Raw genomic sequence first — 25,142 nt, 5'->3', positions numbered from 1 at the left:
GCAGTTTGGTTTTCACTTCAGATTCCAGCTTCTCCAGCCTTTTTTATCTCCGCTCTTCCTCCTGTCTTCCCGAGATTAAAAACAGCTGAACCGGTAAATAGGCCAATACCACACAACTGACTCTCAGCATAACATCATACTATAAGGAATTTTAAAAGCCTATTGATCACTCCAATAGTAATCAATCCAGGCAGAGACCAAAAAAAAAAAAAAAGTTTTCTTTTGTTTATAACATTACAAAGGAAGGGACCTCTGGAAGGCACAGTGGATTAGAATTTTGTGCTTTTTGCTAATGGGAGCAGGAAGCACAAAATCCGTCGTGGGAGCTTGTCCACAGACTGACCAGCTAGTGAGCCATTTTTCTTCAATACCTGTCTTGTCTCCCAAGGGTTTACGCAGTGTTAACTTGAATGCCTCATTGATCTCAGCGCAGAACCTCAAACAAGCCCTGGTGTGAAGCTAATCGGGCAGCTTCCTTCAGGGAGATTGTTAAGACTTGCCTGATGTGAGAGTATTAAACTAAAACACTACAGACTATGACCCTTGTGGCTGGGCAATGCTGCAGTAAAGGGACAGTAAAGAGGGAGTGATGAATTTTACATAAACTGTGAATCTCTGTCCTGGGATTGCTTGATGCTATCACACACTTCAGGAAAGAATGTGTTTCATTACCCTGCCAGCAATCTCTCACATTGATCAGTATAAATGTGCTCTCACAAACTTGTTCCAGCAAATATTAGAAGACAGGAAAGATGTGTTTATTTTGTAACTTGAAAAATAAATTTTGCGATAAGGTCTCAGGTTTGAAAGATGAGCTCCATAATACAGGTTTCAATATAGGGATTTTTTTTTAATTAAATAAAAAACACAGAAGCTTATTTTCAATCAAGACATCATCTGGACACAGTGTGCCTTTGTACATTGGACATGAGGCTTTGGCATGAATGTACACATGACGTCTTCTGTCCCCAGTCAATGATATCAGTGGACCAGACCTCAAGAATAAACAAAGCCAAGAATAGTCATTGCTCTTGTCTCATTGTCATGGAATAAAGCAAAGGTGAGGGGATTCATTCAATGCCAACACTTGTATTGCCTGGTGTTCTCTAGTGGCAATGTTTGTGAGTGGATGCCAAGTTGAGAACTGAATTTAGTTACAATATAATTTTCCATTCTGCCTTCGGTTTCCATGTGTAGCCAGCCACACGGACACGTAAGTATTCTGATCCCCTGTCCTCCACTCATCTAGTGTTATTGGCCCTTCCTAATTCACTTCCTTTCTCTCCCACCCACCTCCACAATGAAGCAAAATGGATTTGCACATTGTTTGAGTCAAATGCATTAGTTTGTATTGGACATGGACCACGAGGACAGGAATTGACCATTCAACCTCTCTCAAATGTGTTCAGCCATTCAACCGAATGACTGATCTGCATCTTAATTCCTGCCAACCATCCTACGCATCTTAGTGCCACATCGTATAACCATCAGCAATGTATTGCCGAGCAATAGAGTCAAAGAGCGCAGACACCGATCCTTTCGCCCAACTTGTCTGTGCCTCCAAGTGGCCTAACCAAGCTACTCCCACTTGCCTGTAACTGGCCCATATCCTGCCAAACCTTACCTATTCATGTACCAATCCAAGTTCCTCCTCTGCCACTTCCTCAGGCAGCTCATTCCATATACACACCACCCTCTGTGCGAATGAAGTTACTTCTCGGGCCCCTTTTTAAATGTTTCCCACCTCTCCTAAAATCTATGACCTTTAGCTTCCTGCCCCAGGGAAAACACGGTGGCTATTCACCTTACCTCCACTCCTCCTGATTTTTGTAAACCTCTAAAAGGTCATCTCTCAGCCTCCTACACTCGAGGAGAAAAACACCCAGCCTAACCAGCTTCCTTTATAAAAACCTCTCCAGACCCATAATATCCTCGTAATTTTTTTCACCTTTTCAAGTTTATAACAGTGCAACCAGAACATTACACAATACTCCAAATGTGGCCTTACTACCAACAAGTTATATGGCTCTAACATGATATCCCAACCCCTGTACTCAATACCCTGACTGTGTGTACCCTCGTCAGTTTTCTTGCTCGCCTCCTCAAAAAGCTCATTCAAATTCATGAGACATTCATCAGATTTCCCTTACATAAAACCATGCTGACTATCCCTAATCAGTTCCTGTCAATCCAAAAGCATGGAGATCCCATCTCTCAGAATCCAATAACGTACCCACCACATGTGTGAGGCTCACTGGTCTGTAGTTCTCTGGCTTTTGCTTGCTACCTTTCTTAAACAGAGGCACATTATTAGCTACCCTCGGCTTTCAGGCACTTCACCCATGGCTATGGATGGTATAAGTATCTCCACCAGAGACCTGGTAATTTTTTCACTTGTTCCTGCTACTTAGAAAAAAAAGGAATGCCAAATAGCTTTCTGACTGGAGGAGGGGGAAGGAATGTTACTAAGTGATGGTGACCTTCCCCTGTGCTCCCACTCTTCAGCAGGCTTCAGTATTGAATAGGAGCAGCTGACAGACTAAAAATTGTACTGCAAGGAAACAGACGTGTGGTTCCCTTGTGCCTAACTACACTAATCCTATTTACCTGCATTAGGTCCATAGCTGTATATGCCTTGGGATTCAAGTACTTCTCCAGATGTTTCTGATGTCATTGGAGGGTTTGCTCCCACCACTACTTTAGGCAGCCCATAATCCAGATTCCAACAACTCTCTGGGTGAAAGAATTCCACATCAAATTCCCTTAAAATGTCATGCACCTCGTCTTAAATCTGTGCCCTCTTGACATCACCACAAGGGAAAGATATTTTTACCATCTACTCTGCCTATATCCCCTCATAATCTTATATACCTCTACAAGTGCTCCTCAGCTGCCTCTGCTTCAGGGAAGACTCAGTCTCTCCTTATAACTGAATAACCTTAAATCCTGGCTGAATTGATAAAATATGGGATCTTCTCAACTGCAAAGCTCAGAGGTAAATAAAATGAACAAGATGGTTAATTGTCCCCAGCTCCCATAGCTCTACAGAATGATGCGCCAATGCATCACAAATTCAACAACCATTGATGCTACAGTGTCCCTACACCTCTGTTACCTGTGTGAAACAGTTTTTCTAGCCCTGATTGGTTAAATAAGCCATCCCCGTAAACATCGCAACACATGTTACACACTCGGGGTCATATGATGAGCATGTTTGCTTCCTATTCCTATCATTCCCAATTCGGCCAGTAAGTATATATTTTTCAAGAGTCAAGAGTGTTTTCTTGACATGTATTGACAACGGAACAATTAAATTTTTACTTGCAGCAGCATAACAGGATTGTAAACACCATACACATATATAACATAATAAACAAAAAATAATCCCAATACTTGTTCTAAAAATTCTGGTCCTTAGTGCAAACAAGGCAATCCATAGAAGTTCATAGTTGGTGTTATATAGTGTTCAAAAGCCTGATGCTTGCTGGAAAGAAGCTATTCTTGATCCTGCTGGTCATGGTTTTCATCAACTATACCCTCTTCACAATGACAGGTGTGAAATGACAGTGTGGCCAGGGTGCTGTGGGTCTGATGCTGGTTGTCTTATTGAGGTAGCACCTCCTATAGATCCCTTTGATGGTAGGGAGGTCAGTACTCGAAATGGACCAGGCAATGACTAGTTCTAGTAATCTCCTTTATTCCAGAGCACTCAAGTCACTGAACCAGGCTGTGATGCAACCAGTCAATATATTCTCCACCATATACCTGTAGAAGTTTGAGAGAATATTTGTCATCATACAGAATCTCCTCCAGCTACAAAGAAAGTAGAGGCATTGATGGGCATTCTATATGATTGCATCAATGTGCTGGGCCCATTAACAAGTAAGACCATGACAGCTTGTCTGTGGTGTTGCGATGTGTGCATGGATGGCTGATTTGATCAATCGGGGTGAGAACAATCCTTTTGCATGGGTGACCGAGGTGTAGGGACCACTGTAGCATCATTGTTGAATTTTGAGATTCACTTTTCCTTTTTGCTTCCTCCTTTCCAGCTTACTCATATGAGTGAGCACTGCCTTTAATGCGGAGATGCCAAACGCGACAATCTAATGCTTGCTGTGGTGTGTGTCAATGCGGCAACTCTTCAGAGAAGTTCTCAGAGAGTCTTTGAATCTCAGCGTGCACCAAACACCTCATACACAGAATCGGACATCTTTGTGAATGGTCGGAGGCTTTCAGTAGCGAACAAGTTTTCATATCTTTGGCCGGTCAGAGACTTTTGTTAGTGAACAACTTTACACACCTAGGCAGCACCCTCTCAAGATCAGTCGACATTGGTGACAAAGTAAGCAACATAATAGCAAAAGCCAGTAAGCAGAAGGAAAAGAAAATCTGCTCTGTTTAAACTTTGTCATGGGATACCCTTTCCGATTACATTATTTAAAGGTGCTCTGAGCTGTGTCCCTTTATTACTTGTTGGGAGGGTGGAGTGGAAAAACTGCTAGGAAAGGTGATGTAAATTTCGCCTTCAGCACGGCCAAGAGAATTATAATCTCTTGCACAAACCAAGAAAACAGATGTTTCAAACTGTGGAGGTTTACCAAAGAAATTTGAAGAGTTCCGAGTAGGGGAAATGAAGTATGCTTGTTTTTTATGGGGTTAGTGAGCTTATGGGATTTGTGGAGAAGTAATGTTAAGCTCTGTTATTGAGGAATGCTTATCTCAGGATGTTGTGGCTGAACCTTAAAGACTAAAGACAAATTCTTAATTGGAAAAAAAATGTGTGCTGTGGGTGGCAGAATCAACAATATTGACAATTCAATCACGAAATATCCCCCAAATAAAATAATGTGTTTTTAATGTTTAAAACAAACACCTGTTGGCTCAGTGTGCTGCCGGTTCAGTACAGATAAGTAGCAAAGTACACAGCTGCACATGTTCGTGCTCCTGCTCTCGCATTTATTTTCCTGGCAGAGGTTAAAGATAAGAGATTTTACATCTGTACTGTGTTTACAAGTCCCGTAGAACCCCAAATGACTTTAAAACCAATGAAGTAGACACATAGATGCTGCCTCACCCACTGAGTTTCTCCAACATTTTTGTCTACCTTAAAATCAATGAAGTAATTTTCAAAATGTACCCACTAATGTAGCAGGCAGCAAGCACCAACAATTGTGTTGTTCCAGCTTCTCCTTAGTAATTTGGGTCTATGGAGTGGCATTTGAATCCTCAATTTACAGGGAAATGCTTTCACCTGTATTTTTCAGACTGGTTGACGTGTGGAGAATGAATTAAGATTAGGTTTTGAAAATGCCTCGTATGCAACCCTTTTAATGTACATATTTGTACAACCATTTGAGAAGGCAATTGGTTTGTTGTTTTTTGAGTGTATGCATAAAGCTGTCTCGCTGAAATGATATACAGGCAGTCCCTGGACTAAGATCATCTGACACCTGTACATATTAACAAGCTCCTATCATATTATTAAACTCAAAAGTCTGATGTACATACGTTTGTTCCTATAAACAGCAGAACTTTCTACTTCTGTAATTATTCTTTCTTGCCAGACATTTATTTTAATGCTATTTATTTCATTACTATGTGGCTATGGTTACCATATCGACTGTGTTTTGTGTTTTTTCCAATATATGGACAAACTCAAATTATGGACATCCATAAAAACAGAACCAGTCTGTTACCCAGGGATGTCCTGTAGAGTTCTGGTGCAATCATCCCTGGAAGATAAAGAACCTATCTTTCCATCTATGAAAGATCAACTTGCGCAGAAATTGTGCAGCAAAGTTCACCAGATTGATTCACACGGTGGGTTGGGTTAGTCCTATGAGAAGAGATTAAGCGGGCTGGGTTTATAATGTTTGGAGTTCAAGGCCTTTAAAAATATTATTTCAGGGTTTGACAGTGTAATTGATAGAGCAGTAACTAAGAGGAGAAGGAATCTTGTTGTTCAAAGAGTGGTGGATCTCTGGAATTTTCTCCTCTAAAGGGCTGTGGAGGCTTGACCACTGAGGATATTTGGGATAGAAAATGCTGGAGCAGAGCTGAAAAGCTAAGTCTATTTCTCTTCACTGATGCTAACTGATCTCCTGTATATCTCCAGCCTTTTTTTAAATTCAAGGCAGCTATTGATATATTTTTGAACGTTAAGGATATAAAGAAATGTGGAGCGAGCGTTGATACAATAGGTCAGCCATGTTCATGCTGAAAGGGATCAAATATCCTGCTCCTGCTTCCAGTTGTGTTTATCTGTCTTCCTAATCCCAAAACATATTTGGACAAAATAGGGAGTTTATTATGGAGTAAACATTTAAAAATAAATTGCTTTTCTAACATGGGTGGCAAACTCAGATTATTTTGAGATGTGCAATTCTGTAGTCAGAGTGAAAAGCTACTGTAGCCCTTTATCTGAGGCAGCAGTAAATGTGGGTACTGTCGGTATGAGTGTATATTACTGTTCATTTGGTACACTGTTGTCTGTGCCAGTGTTGATTCTTGAAGTTGCCATTGAATACTCTGTAGAAATTTAACAAACGCATCATGGTGCAAAAGGGAAAGTAGAAACCTTCATATCAATGACCTCTTTAGAACTTTGGAGGATCCCATAGTAATTCAGAGTGAGTGAATAGAAACATAGAAAATAGGTGCAGGAGTAGGCCATTCGGCCCTTTGAGCCTGCACCGCCATTCAATATGATCATGGCTGATCATCCAACTCGGTATCATGTACATGCCTTCTCTCCATACCCCCTAATCCCTTTAGCCACAAGGGCCACATCTAACTCCCTCTTAAATATAGCCAATGAACTGGCCTCAACTACCTTCTGTGGCAGAGAATTCCACAGATTCACCACTCTCTGTGTGGAAAAAAAAAATTCTCATCTCGGTCCTAAAAGACTTCCCCCTTATCCTTAAACTGTGACCCCTTGTTCAGGACTTCCCCAACATCGGGCACAATCTTTTTGCATCTAGCCTGTCCAACTCCTTAAGAATTTTGTAAGTTTCTATAAGATCCCCCCTCAATCTTCTAAATTCCAGCGAGTACAAGCCGAGTCTATCCAGTCTTTCTTCATATGAAAGTCCTGACATCCCAGGAATCAGTCTGGTGAACCTTCTCTGTACTCCCTCTGTGGCAAGAATGTCTTTCCTCAGATAAGGAGATCAAAACTGTACGCAATACTCCAGGTGTGGTCTCACCAAGACCCTGTACAACTGAAGTAGAACCTCCGTGCTCCTATACTCAAATCCATTTGCTGTGAATGCTAGCATACCATTCGCTTTCTTAACTACCTGCTGCACCTGCATGCCTACTTTCAATAACTGGTGTATCATGACACCCAGGTCTCATTGCATCTCTTCCACTTGAATATTTTTGAAGTATTAAAGGATATTCTTTTAGGAAGGAGATGAAGAGGAATTTATTTTGACAGAGGTTGGTGAATCAGTGGAATTCTTTGCCACAGAAGGCTGTGGAGGCGAAAGTCAGTGGATATATTTAAGGCAGAGATAGAAAGATTCTTGATTAATACCGGTGTCTGAGGTCATGGGGAGAAGGCAGGACAATGGGGTTAGGAGAAAGAGATAGATCAGCCATGATTGAATGGTGGTGTAAACTCGATGGGTTGAATGGCCTATCACTTATGAACTTATCTATACATAACTAAAACTCTGATCTTGTTATCTGGTTTGCGCCGTTTTTCCATTTGCGCAAAAGCGGTACGCGATAGCGCCACGATTTTTGGGCAGCTCACTCACCGTTCACCTGTGCAGTGAGCGCAACACGTTTTGTTCCAATCGGGGGCATTTTGTAAAAGTGAGGTTTAAAAAAATCTTAAAAACCTTGTGCAGAGATCGATTTCTGTGTATTGTGCACAGATCAATCTTCTCTCCTGCCAGTCATCGCTGCACGGATTAGTCTCTTCCCTGTCACTCCCTGGACGGACCGCCCCTTCCTGTGCCATCGCGTCTTTACTGGAGCTGAGGGACGCTCTGGATGGCCGGCGGAGGTCTCGAACCGGACACAATTTTTGGAGGGACCGAAGCGACCCAGCCTGATCGGCCCGGCATGGAGATGTCGCCGATGTCACCAAACGGAAAGTGCGGACTCTGATCCCGGCGGAGGAGAACGACCAGCGCCCGCTGTGAGCCCCCATTCCAACTCCAGCTCCAGCCCCTTCCCTTCTGGTCCTCCTCGCTGGTCCCCCTCCCTGTCCCCCCCCCCCCTCCCCCTGGCTGATAGCTATCTACCCCCCCCCCCCCGCGTCTCCCCCCCCCCCCCCCCCCCCCCCCCCACACATCCCTCTTCACCCCCCCCCAACACATGAAGGGGAGGGGGAGGGAGTGCTGGGGGATGAGGGGAAATGAGCCATGCCTGTGCAATTAGGTGCTATGGGTGAGTGGTGGAATATTGCATTGGGGAATGGGTTGCATTGTGGGAACGGGTGAGTGGTGGAATATTGCTTTCGGGGAGTGGGTCCCACTTAGTCTACCAGTCGATATTCCTCATTCAATCTTTAGAATCCCTGGCTAATGACCATTCAAGTGGAAGAGGAGCACTTGCATTGGTGTTGAGAAACTCAAGGCCATACATCAAAGCACATGATGGCCCTGCAGAAATGATATAAATAGCAGATCACCTCATGAACTGCCCACTCGCATGTACTTCAGCCACCTCTTGCATCACCTGTGGAGGATCCTGCAAGATCTCTTTGGCCTCCTCTGAATCCAGGGATCCCACATAAATGTAGTGAAAGCATATTATCCTCTATTCTGGGGTGGGTTCCTAAAAAGAAACAACAGCAGCATCATGCACAGCAGATGATTCTTGCAAAGAAAATTCCCATACGTAGCAATGTGATTATGACCAGCTAATCTGTTTTAGTTTTGTTGGTCGAGGAGCAAACTTCAGACAGGACTTAAGTGATTACTCTTCTGGTGTTCTTGAAACAAGAGAGTAGAACCTGTTAAGGGCCTGTCCCACTGTACGAGGTAATTCAAGAGTTCTCCCGAGTTTTGCCTTGATTCGAACTTGGAGAATGTCCGTAGCGGGTCCGTAGGAGTTCGTTGATGTCTCGTAGTGGCTCGTATGAGTAAAAAGTAAAAAACTTTTCCATCACCAGTATTTTTTTACTCGTGGACATTTTTCACAGAGTTGAAAAAACATCACGAGTTTACCTGATTTCCCGAGTACCTACCGTTAGCATTACGAGCCGCTACGAGACATCCACGAACTCCTACGGACCCGCTACGGACATTCTCTGAGTTTGAATCAGGGGAAAACTCGGGAGAACTCTTGAATTACCTCGTACAGTGGGACAGGCCCTTAACTAGGTCTAGATTAAATGTTACACCCAAAAGATAGAACCTCTAATGGAGTAACACTCTCTCAGTGCGATACTGGTTTGAGCTCGGGTTTTCTGAATTGAAGTGGGACACAGCTGACTCCTAATGTAATTATATTTAAAGTCACGGGTAAGGCTATAAGGTTTTAAGCTAAATCTTGTTGGTCAATCATTGGTCTGTGCCTTGTGGAAAAAAGGAAGGGAAGGTTTATTTGTGGAATTCCCTCTCGAATCACATCCACAGAGCATTATGTGCAGCTTGACAACTAATCAATCACCCTTTTGAAATCGACTCAAGTTACATGACATGGTCCCTCAAATAGTTGAATGAGATGCATGACCCAAACAAAATGGATTTTTTAATGACATTGAGATCAACGCTGTCCAACAAATCAAAGAACAGTGAAAGAAATCCAGCAGATGTGTCCTCTTAAAGGCCGTCATGGATTCTTTCATGCACCCTACATCCAGAAGATGAGCTTGATGTTTTAGCTCCTGTGAACAAACGGTGATCGGTCCCGGGAGTAATTTATTTGGAGATTCTAGTGTTTCTCTCTCAGTGCCCGACTGTGCTCAACTTTGACATAAACCCTCTTAATTAGAAAACACTTGCAGGATACAATTTCAAACATAATACAGCTGCCCTAACCTGACACTGACTTGTGAGGTGTTTATAGAATCATTTATTTAAGATGTACACAATCTACAGCTGTGAAAATTTAATGTGCGTCATCCAACATAGACACAGGAATGTATTTTAATAATTGAGATTATTTTCCTAAATGGCTTAAGTTATGATAAAAGTCACTTAATGGAGTCAAGTATCATTGCAAACCTGGAACCTCACATGCACATGTCCTTACAAGTGAAGCATGCCGGCATTTTCTCTCCATTTCGTGGTAAAAGAAAGACTTGCTTGCAAAAAAAAAACATGACTTAAGGATGTTGAAAAATACCAAACAATTAAAGTTTAGTTTAAAGATACAGCGTGGAAACGTGCCATTCGGCCCAACGGGTCTGCGTTGATGAGCTATCAGCTGATGAGCTAGTTCTATCTTACCCCTTAGAATCTATTTACAGAGCCAATTAACCTACAAACCTGCATATCCTCGGAACATGGAAGGAAATTGGAGCAACTGGAGAAAACCCCACAGGGAGAACATACAAACTCCATACAGACAGCACCTGTAGTCAGGGTCAAACCGGAGTCTCCGGTGCTCAAGAGTCAAGAGTTTTATTGTCACGTGACCCAGATAGGACAATGAAAGTCTTACTTGCTGCAGCACAACAGAATATGGAAACATAATACAAAACGGAAGATAAAAGCTCAGTGTGTCTATAGAACATAGACCATATATGCAAAATAAAAAAACAGATAGAGTTCAATAATAATAATAGACTGGTATTGTTCAGAGCTTATTTGATGTCATGTTTAATAGCCTGATGGCTGTGAGGAAGTAGCTCTTCCTGAACCTGGATGTTACAGATTTCAGGCTCCTTTACCTTCTTCCCGATGGCAACGGTAAAATTAGTGTGTGACCAGACTTTTTGAGGCAGCAACTTGAATAGATCCCTTCAATGGTGGGGAGGTCAGAGCAGTGGGCTGGGCAGTGATCACAACTTTCTGCAGTCTTTTCCGCTCCTGGACATTCAAGTTGCCGAACCAGGCTATGATGCAGCCAGTCAGTATGGTCTATACTGTGCACCTGTAGAGGTTTGAGAGAATCCTCCTTGACATGCCGACTCTCCGTAATCTTCTCAGGAAGTAGAGGCACTTTCTTTATAATTGCATCAGTTTGCTGGGACCAGGAAAGATCTTCGGAAATATGCATGCCCAGGAATTTGAAGTTTTTTATATAAATGGGATTGTGGGTCCCTATCTTTCCCCTTCCAAAGCCCACCATCAGTTCCTTGGTTTTACTGGTGTTCGGAGCCAGGTTGTTGTGCTGGCACCATTTGGTCAATCGGTCGATCTCACTTCTATACTCTGACTCATCACCGTCTGTGATTCGTCCCACAACAGTGGTGTCGTTGGCGAACTTGATGATGGAGTTTGCACTATGTCCGGCTACACAGTCATGAGTATAAAGTGAGCACAGCCGGGGGCTGAGCACTCCATTGCTGCGCCACCGTACCATCCAGTTCTTTTAGAAATGTAAATACTATGGCTTAATTGGAAGTGCATCAGGTAATTCAGCATATCTCTATATCCATCAACATGCTAGAGTTGGATAATATGTTTTAGTTGGCTAAATATTAACCAAAGTACAATGGTTAACTATAATTCTGTTCTTCAACATGACACCACTGGATCTTCTCTATCAGTGCTTCTTAAACTATTTCAGTGTAATTCACCCTTGATTCTTTATCACAACATTTAATTCCAGAGATGCTGCCTGGCCCGCTGAGTTACTTGGGCTTTTTGTATCTATCTTTAGTCTTTAAATGATCTTGTTTGATGGATAAATATCAGCCAGGACTTCAAGTATTGTTCTGTGGATTAGTTGCATGCATACTTTATTCTTGTGTGAGGAACTGGCTTAATATCATACAAATAAAATAACAGCACCTTGAAAGATATGGCACTGTCAGGGCATATCTTCCTCGAATCTTAATTCCTATACAGAACCAAGTTGGGGCCCCCCCCCCCCCCCCCCCCCCCCCCCCCTCATGTAGGAATATGAGGAAAATATTCCTTGACCATCTCCTACAGACAGAATTGTTTTTACTGTGTAAAAACTTGAGAGTTAGTGGGTATCTACAATACTCCTGCCGCCTGTTAGATTCCCTTCAAGGAAACAATTCTGTTTTCCTTCCTAAAAATACAAATGTGGGAATGGAATTATTTTTCATTGTGCAGCTGGTAGAGGTTTTGTAATCTTACAAATTGACCAGTTGATCAGGTTGCAAATGGGTTTGGATGATTTAGAAAGAGGGTTCCATGGTCCAGCTGAAATAACATTGAATAGCATTTCAATGACCTATCTTCTAAGAGTACTCCATAGGCAATGGATGGATGGATGTTGATGGACTGTAGCTCAGTGCCTTGCTGCCTCCTGTCAGACAAACATGTTGGAGGTTGGGATGTGCGTAGAGGCAAAAGGCTGTCAAGTGTAAACAATTACAGCGGCAACAAAATAAATCTTGGATGGAGAGGGATGGATGAAACGGGAAATGTTGTGCTGTTTGGGACCATCTTTGAATGCTGCCTGTGACGTGCTGTGGACCAGTGTGGGATGTGCAGTGGATCGACATCAAGCGATGTCTGGGACATGCTCTGGAGCAGTGTTGATTGCTGTCAGGGAAGCGCCATGGACCAAAGTGGGACATGCTTTGAACTGGTGTCACGAGTTGCCCAGGAGGTGCAACTGGCCCAGAGCTAACTGGGATGCACCCTGGGCCAGTGTCTAGTGCCACCCTGGACCATCTATGTATCACAGTCTAGGATGCACTGTGGGCCTGTGTTAACCACTCATTGTGATCCACTTGGTGGATTTGTGTTCTGCTCTACATGGAGTATACAGTGAATCAGTTTTAAATATGCATAACCAGATAACCTCAAACATCCATTGTCACTCCGATCATTTGTGTACAACTATGCTTGTATTGTTCCTTTGTGTTGATTTATAGGATAAAGAGCTTTGTAGTTTACATCACCACCACATTTTTACATAAAAAAGTACAAAGTAAAAGGATGAGACTCATTCATATTGAGAATTTTGAATTGAGAAGTACTGCATCATCGGCTGAGTATCAAGCTGAGCTTAATTCCAACACAGATCCTGGTGGTGGGAGTTTCTCATCCAAAGTGTGTATTCTTTAACCACATTTTAAATGCAGTTTCCACAGTAACAACAAAGGTGTCATGTGATTCAGTTCACAGAGGTATGTGCGTGCTCACTGGTTGCACTGATCCTTGACTGGCATTGAGCACTTTCATATGTCATGCCCAGTATTAGCCAGCTTTTGCTGATAACAGATGTAACCCATCTCAACGGCCAGCATTGAGCAGCCTTGGCTGCAGTGACCATTGTCAAAAACGGCTACTGGAGGGCAATTAGATATGGGTAGCAAGTGCTGTTGTACAATCCAGCAAAGTTTACATTGCATGAGTGAAGAAATAATAAAACAAATAGATGTTGTGTCCAGCTTTGACTGTTCACAGATGCAACGCACATAATTACCTCAGTGACCACTCAAATATCGTGACCTTCAATGATCACTCTTACACATAGTGATCAGTATCAGCCACTCTTTAGAACTGCACTCCAGTGGCCAATATTGATCACACATGTGGTGACCACACATTCCATTTGCTAATTTTATTTTTGCATATTGTTGACCAACGCTGATTATTCTCAGAGGTGGCAACCTGCGTTGATCATTCTGTTATACCGACCAGCATTGAGCATGATCGATTACAGTTTGCAGCTTGCCCACCTTGAATACTAATCTTTAACACTTGTAAGTATTGGTGGTGACCAGAGAGATTGCTAGAAAAATTTAAAACACATTTATATAAACCTTAGGCTAACAGAACAAAGTCCATTTTTCCAAGTCTTCGAAGGTCAAGGAGTCAGTGGCTGGTCAATTTAGTCTCACATGCACAGTTTATTTTTCTCTCTTATAAAATTGACTTAAAATAATGAAATCATTGGGAAATGGCTGATAACTATGAAGGAGAATGCAGTGCATTTGGATGGTCCATCTTGATTTAACAAAAGAGTCCCTGTCTTCCGAGCGGACGATTGAAAATCTATTATCAAGCAGAAACGTCACATGATGATTACATATAGGTCAGAGAATAATCCCACTGCTTTTCCATTTTTGTTTGCTTCTTAATTTTATTAATTGAAAAATGTGGTGCCTTGTTAAGATAATAGGGGTCAAGAACTCTTCAGAAAGCAGATGAGACACGTACGCCATTTGATGAGATGCATTATACCGAAGCACTGCAATGGAGACTTGTATATCTTAAGAAGAGCAGATGGTTACTTTTGTGCTGGGAGAGAAAGGAGCGGAGTCTTTTAAGAGTATCTGAAGTGCTTCGCAGCCAAATGAATCAATTTTTTCGTCGTTGTTGCAGTGATGGAAAACAGCAGCTAATTTGCACACAACTGCACTGTGGTAATTGCCAGATGATACATTTATTATGATATTTGATGAATACATATTGACAGGAAACTGGAATGTTTAGACCCTCTTTTCCTCAAGATAGTGCTGAGGGATCTGTTTGCTGGATAAAGCTAACTAGGCCTCATCTCTCAGTCTATTTTTCTCGACACTACTTTGAAATTTCAGTCTGGATTCAGTGCTCAGATTACAGGGGGGAGTGCTACCCTTGAGCTGGGACTTGAGTTTACAAAATATTTCTGCAATCATTTCAACTATAGTATGTTTTCCTCCTTGGATGGAGGAGATATCCATGATTATATCTCAGGATGAATATGTAAACTATGCCAGTGCTCCCTTTTTATTAACAACAGTCTCCTGTCATTACTCACTGCTTGAACCATCCAAGATCTCAGCACTAATCTCATTCTGGCCTTGAGCAATTCCAGATTCCTTTGCCCACCATTGGTGCTGCACCTTCATGTGTAGCCTCTGAACTATATTATTCTCACTGGCTCTTAATCACCTCCCTCCTTAATCCACTTGGAGCAAACAAAAACAGGGTTTAGTGCACCTGCCCTGAATACCTTAAGTGGCCCAGTGAAACGTTTTATCCAATTGTTCGTGTGAAGTGCCATGGGATGTTTTGATGTTAGCAGTATAATGTTGTTGTTTAGGAAACCTGGTGTTTAGGGAATTAGCAATGATACTGGCATTATGACTGTATTTGGCTCTGCTTCCATGATAACTATCCTTCAATTTTATATTCAGAATTATCTTGACAGTCGATCTGGACGACTAAATCTGGACAAACACTTACTGGGGCAAATGTTGGAAAAGAGGAGTCTGTTTTGGTTCTCGTTCTCCCTCAAGCTTTGAGCCCTGAAATTGTTTCCCTCCAAAAGACAGCAGCTGAAAATAATACTTTCGCCAACCGTACAGTTCTGTCACATCGCCGAAGATTAGCCTGTCGCGATGGCAGCAGAATCCTAGCAACACAGCTCCACAGCCATCAGTCTATGGTGAAGTTGGGTGCCATAGCAACGAGTTCGCAGCTGAGGACTGCTTCATCACTGCAGCTTTGAGGCCAGATCCTCTCCCCAGAGTAGGCCCACAGCTTGAGAGGCCAACATCCAGTCTGTCTTTTTAAACATGTTTTGAGTTGAAAATAAGTGTAACACATTATAAACCTACTCTCGATGCTCTTGCGCACTTTATCTGTTGGAAGGCTTGCCATTCTGCCAAACAGTTGCCACCTAATATTGGCATAGTGGTATTTCTGTGTGTCTGTGACTCTCACTTCATTGGTTGTAAAACATTTAGCAATGTTCATAAAAGACATTGCAGAAATTCAGGTTTGTTTTCTCACTACTTGTGTGTGTCTCTGTCTGTGTTTTGTATGTGTGGGAGGGTAAATGTTTGTGTGTTTGTTTACACGCACCTCTCTCCAACTTCCTTTAATGGTTCTCTTGGAAAAGTTGCTGTCTTGGTTTACTACTGCACTTCAAATATCCAACACTACCGTGTTGTTTAATTTAACATTTCAGATGGACAGACGATCTGGATCTTTCTTCAAGCCAATGGAGTAGAGGGGAGATAGCTAATTAAACAGGCAAAGGGAATGGGTGGTGCTCTTGCCTGCCCCCTTGACTACATCACTATGAAGAAAGGTCTCACCCCAAAATGTAATTTGTTGATTTCCCTCAACAGATGCTGCCTGACCTGTTGAGTTTTCTCGACAATGCTCCAGATTCAAGTATTTGCAGTCTCCTCTATCACATTATATGATGTTAGTTTACCAAAACTGCTCACTTCTGCTTACCATCTTACCATCACCCTTCTACACCCTGATCCACATTGGCTCTCCAGTTTGGAGCCCCTCAGTTTTGAACTCATTCTTCTATCTATCGGAACTTTCTTGCTCCTGCCACCCCGAACACTCTCAGGGATATCTGCTCTCCTTCGTCTCTGTTCTCTTTCTCATCCTAAATTTCAATCACTGCCCTCAGCTGCAAAGGCTCCAAACTCTGGAATTCTTTTCTCAAGCCATCCACCTCACTTTACTCTAATGAGGTCTTTGGCACTTTGACACGTAAGGCAATTGGAGTAACAAAATCAATCGGTCATACAGCATCAAAGGAGGTCTTTCGGTCCAGCAGGTCTAAGTTGTTCATCAAGCACCTGTATGCATGCATCCCATTTTATTTTCCCCACATTCCCATCATCAGCCTCCACATTTTACTGCTTACCTACTCATAGCAGGCAATTTAAAGTGGCCATTTATACTGCCAATCCACACATCATTGGGGTGTGGATGTTCACAGGGAGAAAGTGCAAACTGCACACGTCGCATTGGAGGTCAGAATAGAATCAAGCTCTGTTATCTGTACCATTGTGCCGTCCAATCCCCACACTTGTTGGGTTGTTTCCCAGGGCCCAATCCTGGCACATGAGCCAAGATTGTTGATGTTACCAAGTTGAATGTCCTTGGGGCAAAGAGAAGCATCACAATAAAGTTCATTATTTCTTCTGCAGAAATATCCGGTGATAATCGCTAAATGACAGTCTGGCTTCAGGCCAGCCACAGAGCTGAATATAGACACCACCTCATATTGAATGGAAAGGCTACTATTTAGAGAGGTGAAGTAAAGCAAAATAGTAAGATTAAACGAGAACTTACCAGTTTGAAGTTTGATCTGTATTTTATGAGGAGTTACGATGAGGGATTACGTGAAGAAGCCCGCTTCCACGCATGCGTGTCATACTTCAAAGCAGCGGTGTGAGGTCACAGGAACCTATAATGATCTAACATAGTAAGATTACCAAAGAGATACCAGTTTTTGATATGATCATAAGAGGGTGGGAGCGGAGGGCACGTAATCCCTCATCGTAACTCCTCATAAAATACAGATCAAACTTCAAACTGGTAAGTTCTCGTTTAATCTTACTATTTTACTTCGGAGTCACGTGAGTGACTACGTGAAGATTTCAAAGCTCTGTGACCTCATGCCGTGGAACGAGTCCATGCTTCACAAACTGCCTTGGGTATTGGGAGAGAGCATCATTAGTAATTTTAAACACAATTATACAAAGAGTTGTGTGGTATAACGAAAAAATATATAACATTTTTAAAAAATTTGAGAATCATAGCCCTGTAACCTTTCGGGCAAATTATTTTGTTGAACATAAAATGTTTTCTTAATACAATGATGGCTCCAAAAAATAACTGGTTTATTATAAAACCTGTGGAAAACCCTTTTTTAATGACCATCCTGCCATTCTGAGGATTTGGTCTGTGGGTACCTGTACAATTTTTGCTGCGGATGTTGCTGCAGCCCTGGTGGAATGAGAGTTAAAACATTAGTGTCTATTTCTGCCATTTTTAGGACCTATTTGAGCCACCTTGATATAGTTTGAGTCATGACCCTTTCATGCGGTTTCTTGTAAGAGATAAACAACTCCATTCTCTGACCTCGAATGTTCTTAGTATATTCTATGTATTGTTAGATGTGTCTTGCTATACAGTCGTTTGCCATATGGGTGTACCATAAATTCAAACACTTGACCCGAGGAACCCGATCTGTTTTCTTTTATTTAATTCCTGTATGACAACACCAGTTTCTCGGTGAGATGATCAGGGAGTCCAGGCTCAGTTTGCTTAATGGCTGGACTTGTTGTGCGGTAAATAACACCATGAGCATAACCATCTTCCTGGACTGTTACTGAAGTGACAACGCTGTTATGAGCTACAGGCTCCTCAGCATGTTGAGAAACGACACCCACGTCCCAGATTTCGGAGTACCTGGTTTTCTGACCAGGGGTGCGTTTCCACCGCGTGCCGCTCCGTTCCTTGTGATAGGTAATTGGAGAGTGCACTTGTGGCACTATTGAAGGCACTGTAGCTCCATCGATTATCCTAATGGAGGCTTGTAAAAATTCCAATACGGCCAGAATGTTCTTGGCCTTTTGGTCGAGATTGTTGTCCAAGCAGTATATGCCCCATTTCTTGATGTGTCCAAGGTACTGCTTCCGTGTTGACAGTCTTAGTGCAGATGAGATGAGATTCATCGTCCTGTCTGACAGTGTAGTGGGTCTGTTAGACTCTACAAATCAATAAATCCATAGTGTTATGGCATGGATGACTGCCTCCAGTCACTGGATAAATCAATAATTTTTTGGCAATGTTCATAGGGAACATGGTTCTAACACCATCCCCTGTAAGACTGAAATACCATGATTGAGAAGGTCAGTCGGGTACTCTGAAAATTCCAGATGCCGAGTGTGGTTGAATTATCCCTAGTACCCCAATGATGGGTCCGAACGGGGGAAAACCTCACCCTATGGCTTATTTACATAACAATGCCAAGCTGGTTTACGAATTTTAGTACATAATAATGGGGCTAATGATTGCCCCTTATGTAAGCTCTATATTGCCAAAGTTCCTCTATTGAGTCAATGCCTGCCATATAGAAACCCACAACTGACACCAAGTCTATATCAATAATAAGAGCATCCATCTTAAAATGAATATCTAAAACAAATGTGTTTAGGGTTAAAATCAATGATAATCCTGCAACCCTACTCTATCTTATATTTAATAAATATGTTCAATCCCATCTTTTGTGTACAATTCTTGTAGCACCATGTGGGTTTTAGATTGTTTGGTTTATGTAAGGACAAAATGCCCTTCTGGTGTATGATGTACTGTGGTTAATGGGATGAGAAAAACCCTATCAGATAACCCTGAATACTGCTGAGATTATATGAATCTGTAGTGATTATATACCATACATAACTGTAGTGTTGCAACCTCCCCTACCCTCGTAGGTCCCTATTTTAACAGAAGAAAACCCCACCCACCTACCTCCCTGGTTACCGGTGGTTTTGTTATTTCCTTGGTTTTTTGAAAATAAGGTTCTGGTTTAATATTTCTTGTTCGGGGTTGTGTGGGAGGTTGAGGCTTCCGCATCTTCCAGGGTGGCCGCCCTGGCCATACCCTAAAACGGATCCTGCAGGTTATATTGATTTCTGACACTGCTACTGGTATGGGCCACATTTTTTATGGCCTTGCCTGTGGCTGGTATCATGCTCCAAAATAGGCCCTTGCGCTGGCCTTGATGAGCCCCAGTGTCTTGGCTTAGTCCACACACGGTTTTTATTTGCAAATGGTAGCATTTTTGGGGTCCTAGTGCTGGCTGAATGGCCGCCTTCCACGTGTAGTTCAGGTTATATTGCATATTATTAAACAGATCTAGTGCGTCTTGATGGTCTTCGGTTACCTACGTTTAGTCCAGGGTGCTGGTGTGTGCTATGATGCCTTCCGTCAATCCCTTGAAGGTTCTCTGGATCTTGAGGTCCTGGTTCCTGATGTTCGTCCATATGCTGCCAAATGCATTGGTTTACACTGGGCACCTGTAATGCCTCACCGTTGCCAGGTGGCAGATGTCTGGCCAGTGTTTGTAAATTTTTCTTGTTGGCGTTTGTGGCCAGACATATAGTAATACTATTGCCATCCTGGATCCAAGTCTACCCATGTTTGACTTGGTTAAAGTAATCAGCCACCACGTCCAGCAGAGTCCCTGCCGTGTTAGGATCATGGGATGCTGTATTACCAGGCTCTGGCCCATCAGGGTCCTGCCTACTCTTTTTTATAGAGTTAGAGATCTCTAGGGTCCCACACGGGGTACCCATGTGGGGCTTACCTCCTGCCCACTTGTCTTTTGTTCTGCGGACCCCTCTTGCAGGTCAGCCCAGAACTGACCCACAGTGCTCCCCTCTGATGGGGTAGAAGCATTGTGCAGCCCTCAAAGAGGTACTGCTGTGGGTTTATCACGTTGGAGCAAGGCTCCATACACCGCTTCTTCCCGCTCCAGCCCTCTCGGGCACTGGTTGCCGGCGGTTTTATGCAAAGTCGGACCCTTCCGAGTCCACTACCTTGTTTGATTTGTGTCTAGCCTACCGCTCGGTCACATGGATCTGGCCGGTGCGGGGCCGACATCGGGCACAGCTGATCCCACTACGGTTGATCCAAGTGCCGCTGGCTGCTGCTGGCTGCCCGCTGTTCCATGGTCCACCTTCTCCAGTTTTGTCCTTCCTTCCGTGAAGTGGATATGGCCGGTGTGGAGGATAACTGGCACAGCTGCTTCCATCTATTCCTTTAACCCGTCTCCAACGCTCTCAGCACTCCTGGCTGCTCCTTTATCTTAGACCCCTGGGACCGACCCCCGTACTGACGGTACTGGTCCCTAGTGGTCGTTGCAGCCGGCCAACCTCACTCTAATGCCCTCAATTCTGGGCACTCCTACTTATATGGTCCTTAGATAAGGGACATATAAGACAATAAAACTGATGATAACAGCTACTATAGTTTTTATATAATATATATAGTCCCTAGATAAGGGGTGTATCAGATATTAAACTGATAAGAACAGATACTACACTTGATCTTAGCCAAAAAGCCGAGAAGCGATTATTGTAACTAAAACCCCGCTGGGACCGATCCTGGTACTCACATACTGGTCCCTTGTAGTAGATTGCAGCCAGTCAACTGCAAAGTCCTTTGCTGCCGAGAAATGAACTTTCTCACCATGCTGGAGCGAAGTTGGGCACAGGTGTTTTTCCCCCTCCGGGAATCGATGTGCCCATGCTGCTCCTGCCGTTGCCAGCTCCTCACGAAGTGCCAGCTGCCACTGCTGCTGTCTGTGCTACTGCAACTGCCGGCTGCCACTGCTGCTGCCGCTGCTGCCGCTGCTGCTGCCGCCGCTGCCGCTCCTCCGGTTCTCCCGCCGGCCTTCTGCACCTTACATGGACCTGGTCCATGTCTGCACCTAGAAAGGTAAGTTGAAGGAAACGCAGGGTCTCTTACCTGCTGTTCCCGACTTTCCTTCTCCCGCCGGTGACCGTCGTTCCCTGTGTCGGGTTCGAGCCGCTTGGACCGACCCCGGTGTTCACGGGCCTGGTCCTTCGCGGCAGTTCCGCAGCCGGTAACCCCGGCTGTTCCTATAGATCCCCTGGACCCTGGTGCTTACCTTGTGAACAAGGTTTTCAGCCCGAACGTCCCGTTCCGACTCCATAAGTGCCGCTGCACTCGCTGAGCGTTTCGAGCCCCGGTACCGCTGGTCCGAGCTGTCTGTCCCGCAGCCTCTGTGCTGGCTGCTAGCGACTGGTCCCAAGCCAGTCTCGTTTGAGACTGGCATAGGGACCTTTTTTACTTTGCTTCCCGCCCGGCCGAGAGGTGAATTTTGCCGGTGCGGGAGCAAAGTCGGGCTCAGGTTGTTCCCCTCCAGGGAAACTCGTGCTGTTGCTGCTGCTGGCTGCTCGCCCTCCACGGGTCTCCCCGCCGGCTTTCCGCAGCCACCTAAAAGTAAGTAGTAAAAAGGAACGCAGAGTCTCTTACCTGCTGTTCCCGACTTTCAAATCTCCCGCTTGGGGAACGCCGTTCCCCCCTGTGTGACTCGTTGCAATGCGTGTAGCGATATGACACGCATGCGTGGAAGCGGGCTTCTTCACGTAGTCACTCACGTGACTCCGAAGTAAAATAATGTATTCATCCAGACATCATATGGTCCACATTATGGTTGTATTTTACAAGAAGACCATTATTTTCATGCTTTTATTAAATTATCATGAACATTTTAAAATATCTTTGGATGTCTAGGGTCATTAAAGATACCATATCGTTGGCTCATTGGATTTTACGACATCAAAGGAAGCTATTTGGTCGTAGTCCATTTTTGAGCTACACATTGGCATAAGACTGTTGTACTGTGTCACCACATCTTTTATGAGTTTAAAGAAATTTGTTTTTGTACTTTCAGGATGGATATATTCCATATCTTGACAAAAGCGTGAGGAGGAAAAACTTGAATGAGAGTTAGACTGCTTTTTACTTTGGGGAGGGGAAAGGTTATTACTTAGCACTCGCGCTGTTTGAATGGTGAATGCCTCGTTGGGCCACACTTAAATGTGTGCCTGTTGGTATTGCTGCATAGTAATTCATCATTTGGTAAATTGTGAGTGGGAATAAACACTGTGCAATCATCTGCGAACATCCCCATTCCTGACTTTGTGATGATTGAAAGGGGCACCATTGATGAAGTTTCGAAGTGGTTGTGTCTTGGATACAACTTAAAATAACTTGCAGCAAAGTCCTGAGGCTGAATTGATTGAGCTTTATTCAACAACCACAGCAATCTTCCTTGTATTCGCCGTGACCACCCATGGAAAATGTTCACATTGATTCCAGTTTTACTCGGGTTCTTGATTGCTCATTCGTTCAGCTGCTGCCTTGATTTCAAGGGCAATCGCTCAGCTTGCCTCCGGAATTCAGCTCCACTGTCCATATTTGAATCAAATATTCTGGATCCAATTGGTACAGAAGGCACACAAACTGAGCTTTGCAAAGCTGATATTGGGAAATAAATTTAAATGGTGACATTGTTGACAGTGTTAGTTAGCTGGCAATTGCCTAATGGGCCAGGGTTCCATTTTTCCTTTCTATTTGTGGAGATGGGATATCAGGGCAGTTTCCTCATGATCAAACTGATACCATGTTGTAGTTGTGCAAATATTCAACACCGCAGCCAAAATACTGCCAGAGCCTTCAACGTTTCTGTTTCCAAACTGCTTGGCAGTTCTTGATGTCATGTGGAATTAATTGAATTGTTGAAGGTTTGCTTTTGTGTTGAATGGGAATCTGGTAAAAGGCCAAGGCAGATGATCTAAATTTTTCCAAAAGACGGGGATTGATTAGGGATAGTTTGCATGGTTTTGTGCAGGGGAGATCATGTCTCATGATTTTGATTAAGTCTTTTGAAGAGGTAACCAAGAACATTAAAGTGGAGCCATAGACATAGACTATGTGGATCTCAGCAAGGCCTTTGATAAGTTTCAGCATAGTAAACTGGTCCGGAAAGTTTGATTGCATAACATCCAAGTACAGCTAGCGAACTGGATGCTGAATTGACTTTACGGTAGGAAACAGGTGGTGGAGGGCTGATTTTCAGATTAGAGACCGTTCACAAGTGGTGTGTCTCAGGTCAGTGTGGATGCCCATTGCTGGTTGTTGGCTATATCAGTAATTTGAATGAGAATGTACAAGGCATGATTAGTAAATTTGCAGATGACATTAAAATAGGTGATATCGTAGACCGTGAAGATGGTATTCTAGAATTACAGCAGGATCGTGATCAATTGGGCAAATGGACTGAGGAATGGTAAATGGAGTTTAAGTGCGAGGTGTTGGATTTTGGGAAGTCAAAGGGCAGGGCTGTCACAGTGAACGCGTACATGGTTCCCTGAGAGTGGAGTTACACAAAAATAGGGTGGCGAAGAAAGCTTTTAGCATGCTGGTATTTCACAGTAAGGGAAATTAGTTTAGAAGTCGGGGCATTATGTTACAGTATTGCAAGACGTCTGTGAAGCCACATTTCGAGTAATATATTCAGATTGGTTATCCGCTATAGAATATATTACATTAAGTAGGTATGTTACAATACTTGCCTTCAGCAGCGCTGCAGTTCTGCCATTGGCCATGTGCGCGACTTTGACGCTTTTGAGGAGGGGGCGGGATTAAAATGCCGTTTTCTCCTGCCTGTCCGAGATATATTTTCTCGAGCTGCCAGGTGACACAGAAAAATCATTCCGACTTGCGTTCTTGGAATTTTTTTTTTAAATCGCGGGACAATTTAATCGCTGGAGTAAAATAAAAAAGCGACTTCTAACGCCGACAATGGGACGGATCTCACGTAGGAGACAAAACATCAGGTAAGTCGTGTATTTTACATATAAACTTGCTTTTTAGGATAACTTTAATCACAATTTCCTTGGCAATAATGTGATTTTGGCTCTATACGAACCGGCTGTGTTTTTCCTTCCAATATGGGGTTCAAGTTCACTGCAACCGCAACGTTCCAATCGATCGCGTTCCACAAAAACCCACTCGCAAGATGATTTAAATGGCCATTAATTTACGGGAATTAAACATTAAATTCCTTCCATTTGGCCTATAAATTCAATGACAATGAGATTTAAAAATCAGGGTATATAGTGAATTCTTGTGTGAATGGTATTTGGACACTTAGGCTATTTAAAAATGTTAATCTTTTCTTAAGAAATGGATAAATGTTAGATCTAGTAATTGAATTTTGTAATTAGCTACAATTAGGTAACTAGCTAATTATATGGTTTAATTTCAGATCATCCAAGTAAGATAGTTTCATATTTGTTTCAGAATGCTTCAATCTATAATAACTGAAAAATTATTTCAGTTCTTTTAATTTTTAAGAAAGTTATGGGCTTTTGACAGGAACAAGATGCTAATTTCCGAGTATGAAAATGGCCATAACTTTTTTAATACTGAAGATATGAAAGTGAATTAGGTGTCAAATTAAACTTCTTTTTATGCTTTATATGATGGGATAAATTGCAGACTTGATTTTTAAAATCTCAAAATTTTGTAACATTGCTACATTAAGTTGAAATTAGAGCAGAACTGATTTATGAGGGTGTTACCAGGACTTGGGGAGCCAAGCTATAGGGAGAGGTTGGGCAGGGTGGGAGTGCACGAAGCTGAGGGGTGATCTTATAGAGGTGAATAAAATCATGAGGGGAATGGACATAATCTTTTCCTAGTGCAGAGGAATCAAGAACTAGAGGACATGGACTTGAGAGAGGA

General features: G+C 43.0%; 1 protein-coding gene and 1 pseudogene across 2 annotated transcripts in view; one reads left to right on the top strand and one right to left on the bottom strand.

Moving 5' to 3' along the window:
- pard3bb (par-3 family cell polarity regulator beta b) overlaps nucleotides 1-25,142 on the top strand; it is a 1,003,167-nt gene that overhangs the window by 941,127 nt on the left and 36,898 nt on the right. The gene's annotated exons all lie outside the window — the stretch shown is intronic.
- LOC129699162 (U2 spliceosomal RNA) lies at nucleotides 20,830-20,937 on the bottom strand (annotated as a pseudogene).

Source organism: Leucoraja erinacea, chromosome 7 (genome assembly GCF_028641065.1).
Source record: "Leucoraja erinacea ecotype New England chromosome 7, Leri_hhj_1, whole genome shotgun sequence".
NCBI lineage: Eukaryota > Metazoa > Chordata > Chondrichthyes > Rajiformes > Rajidae > Leucoraja > Leucoraja erinaceus.
This window is presented reverse-complemented; position numbering and strand designations above follow the sequence as displayed.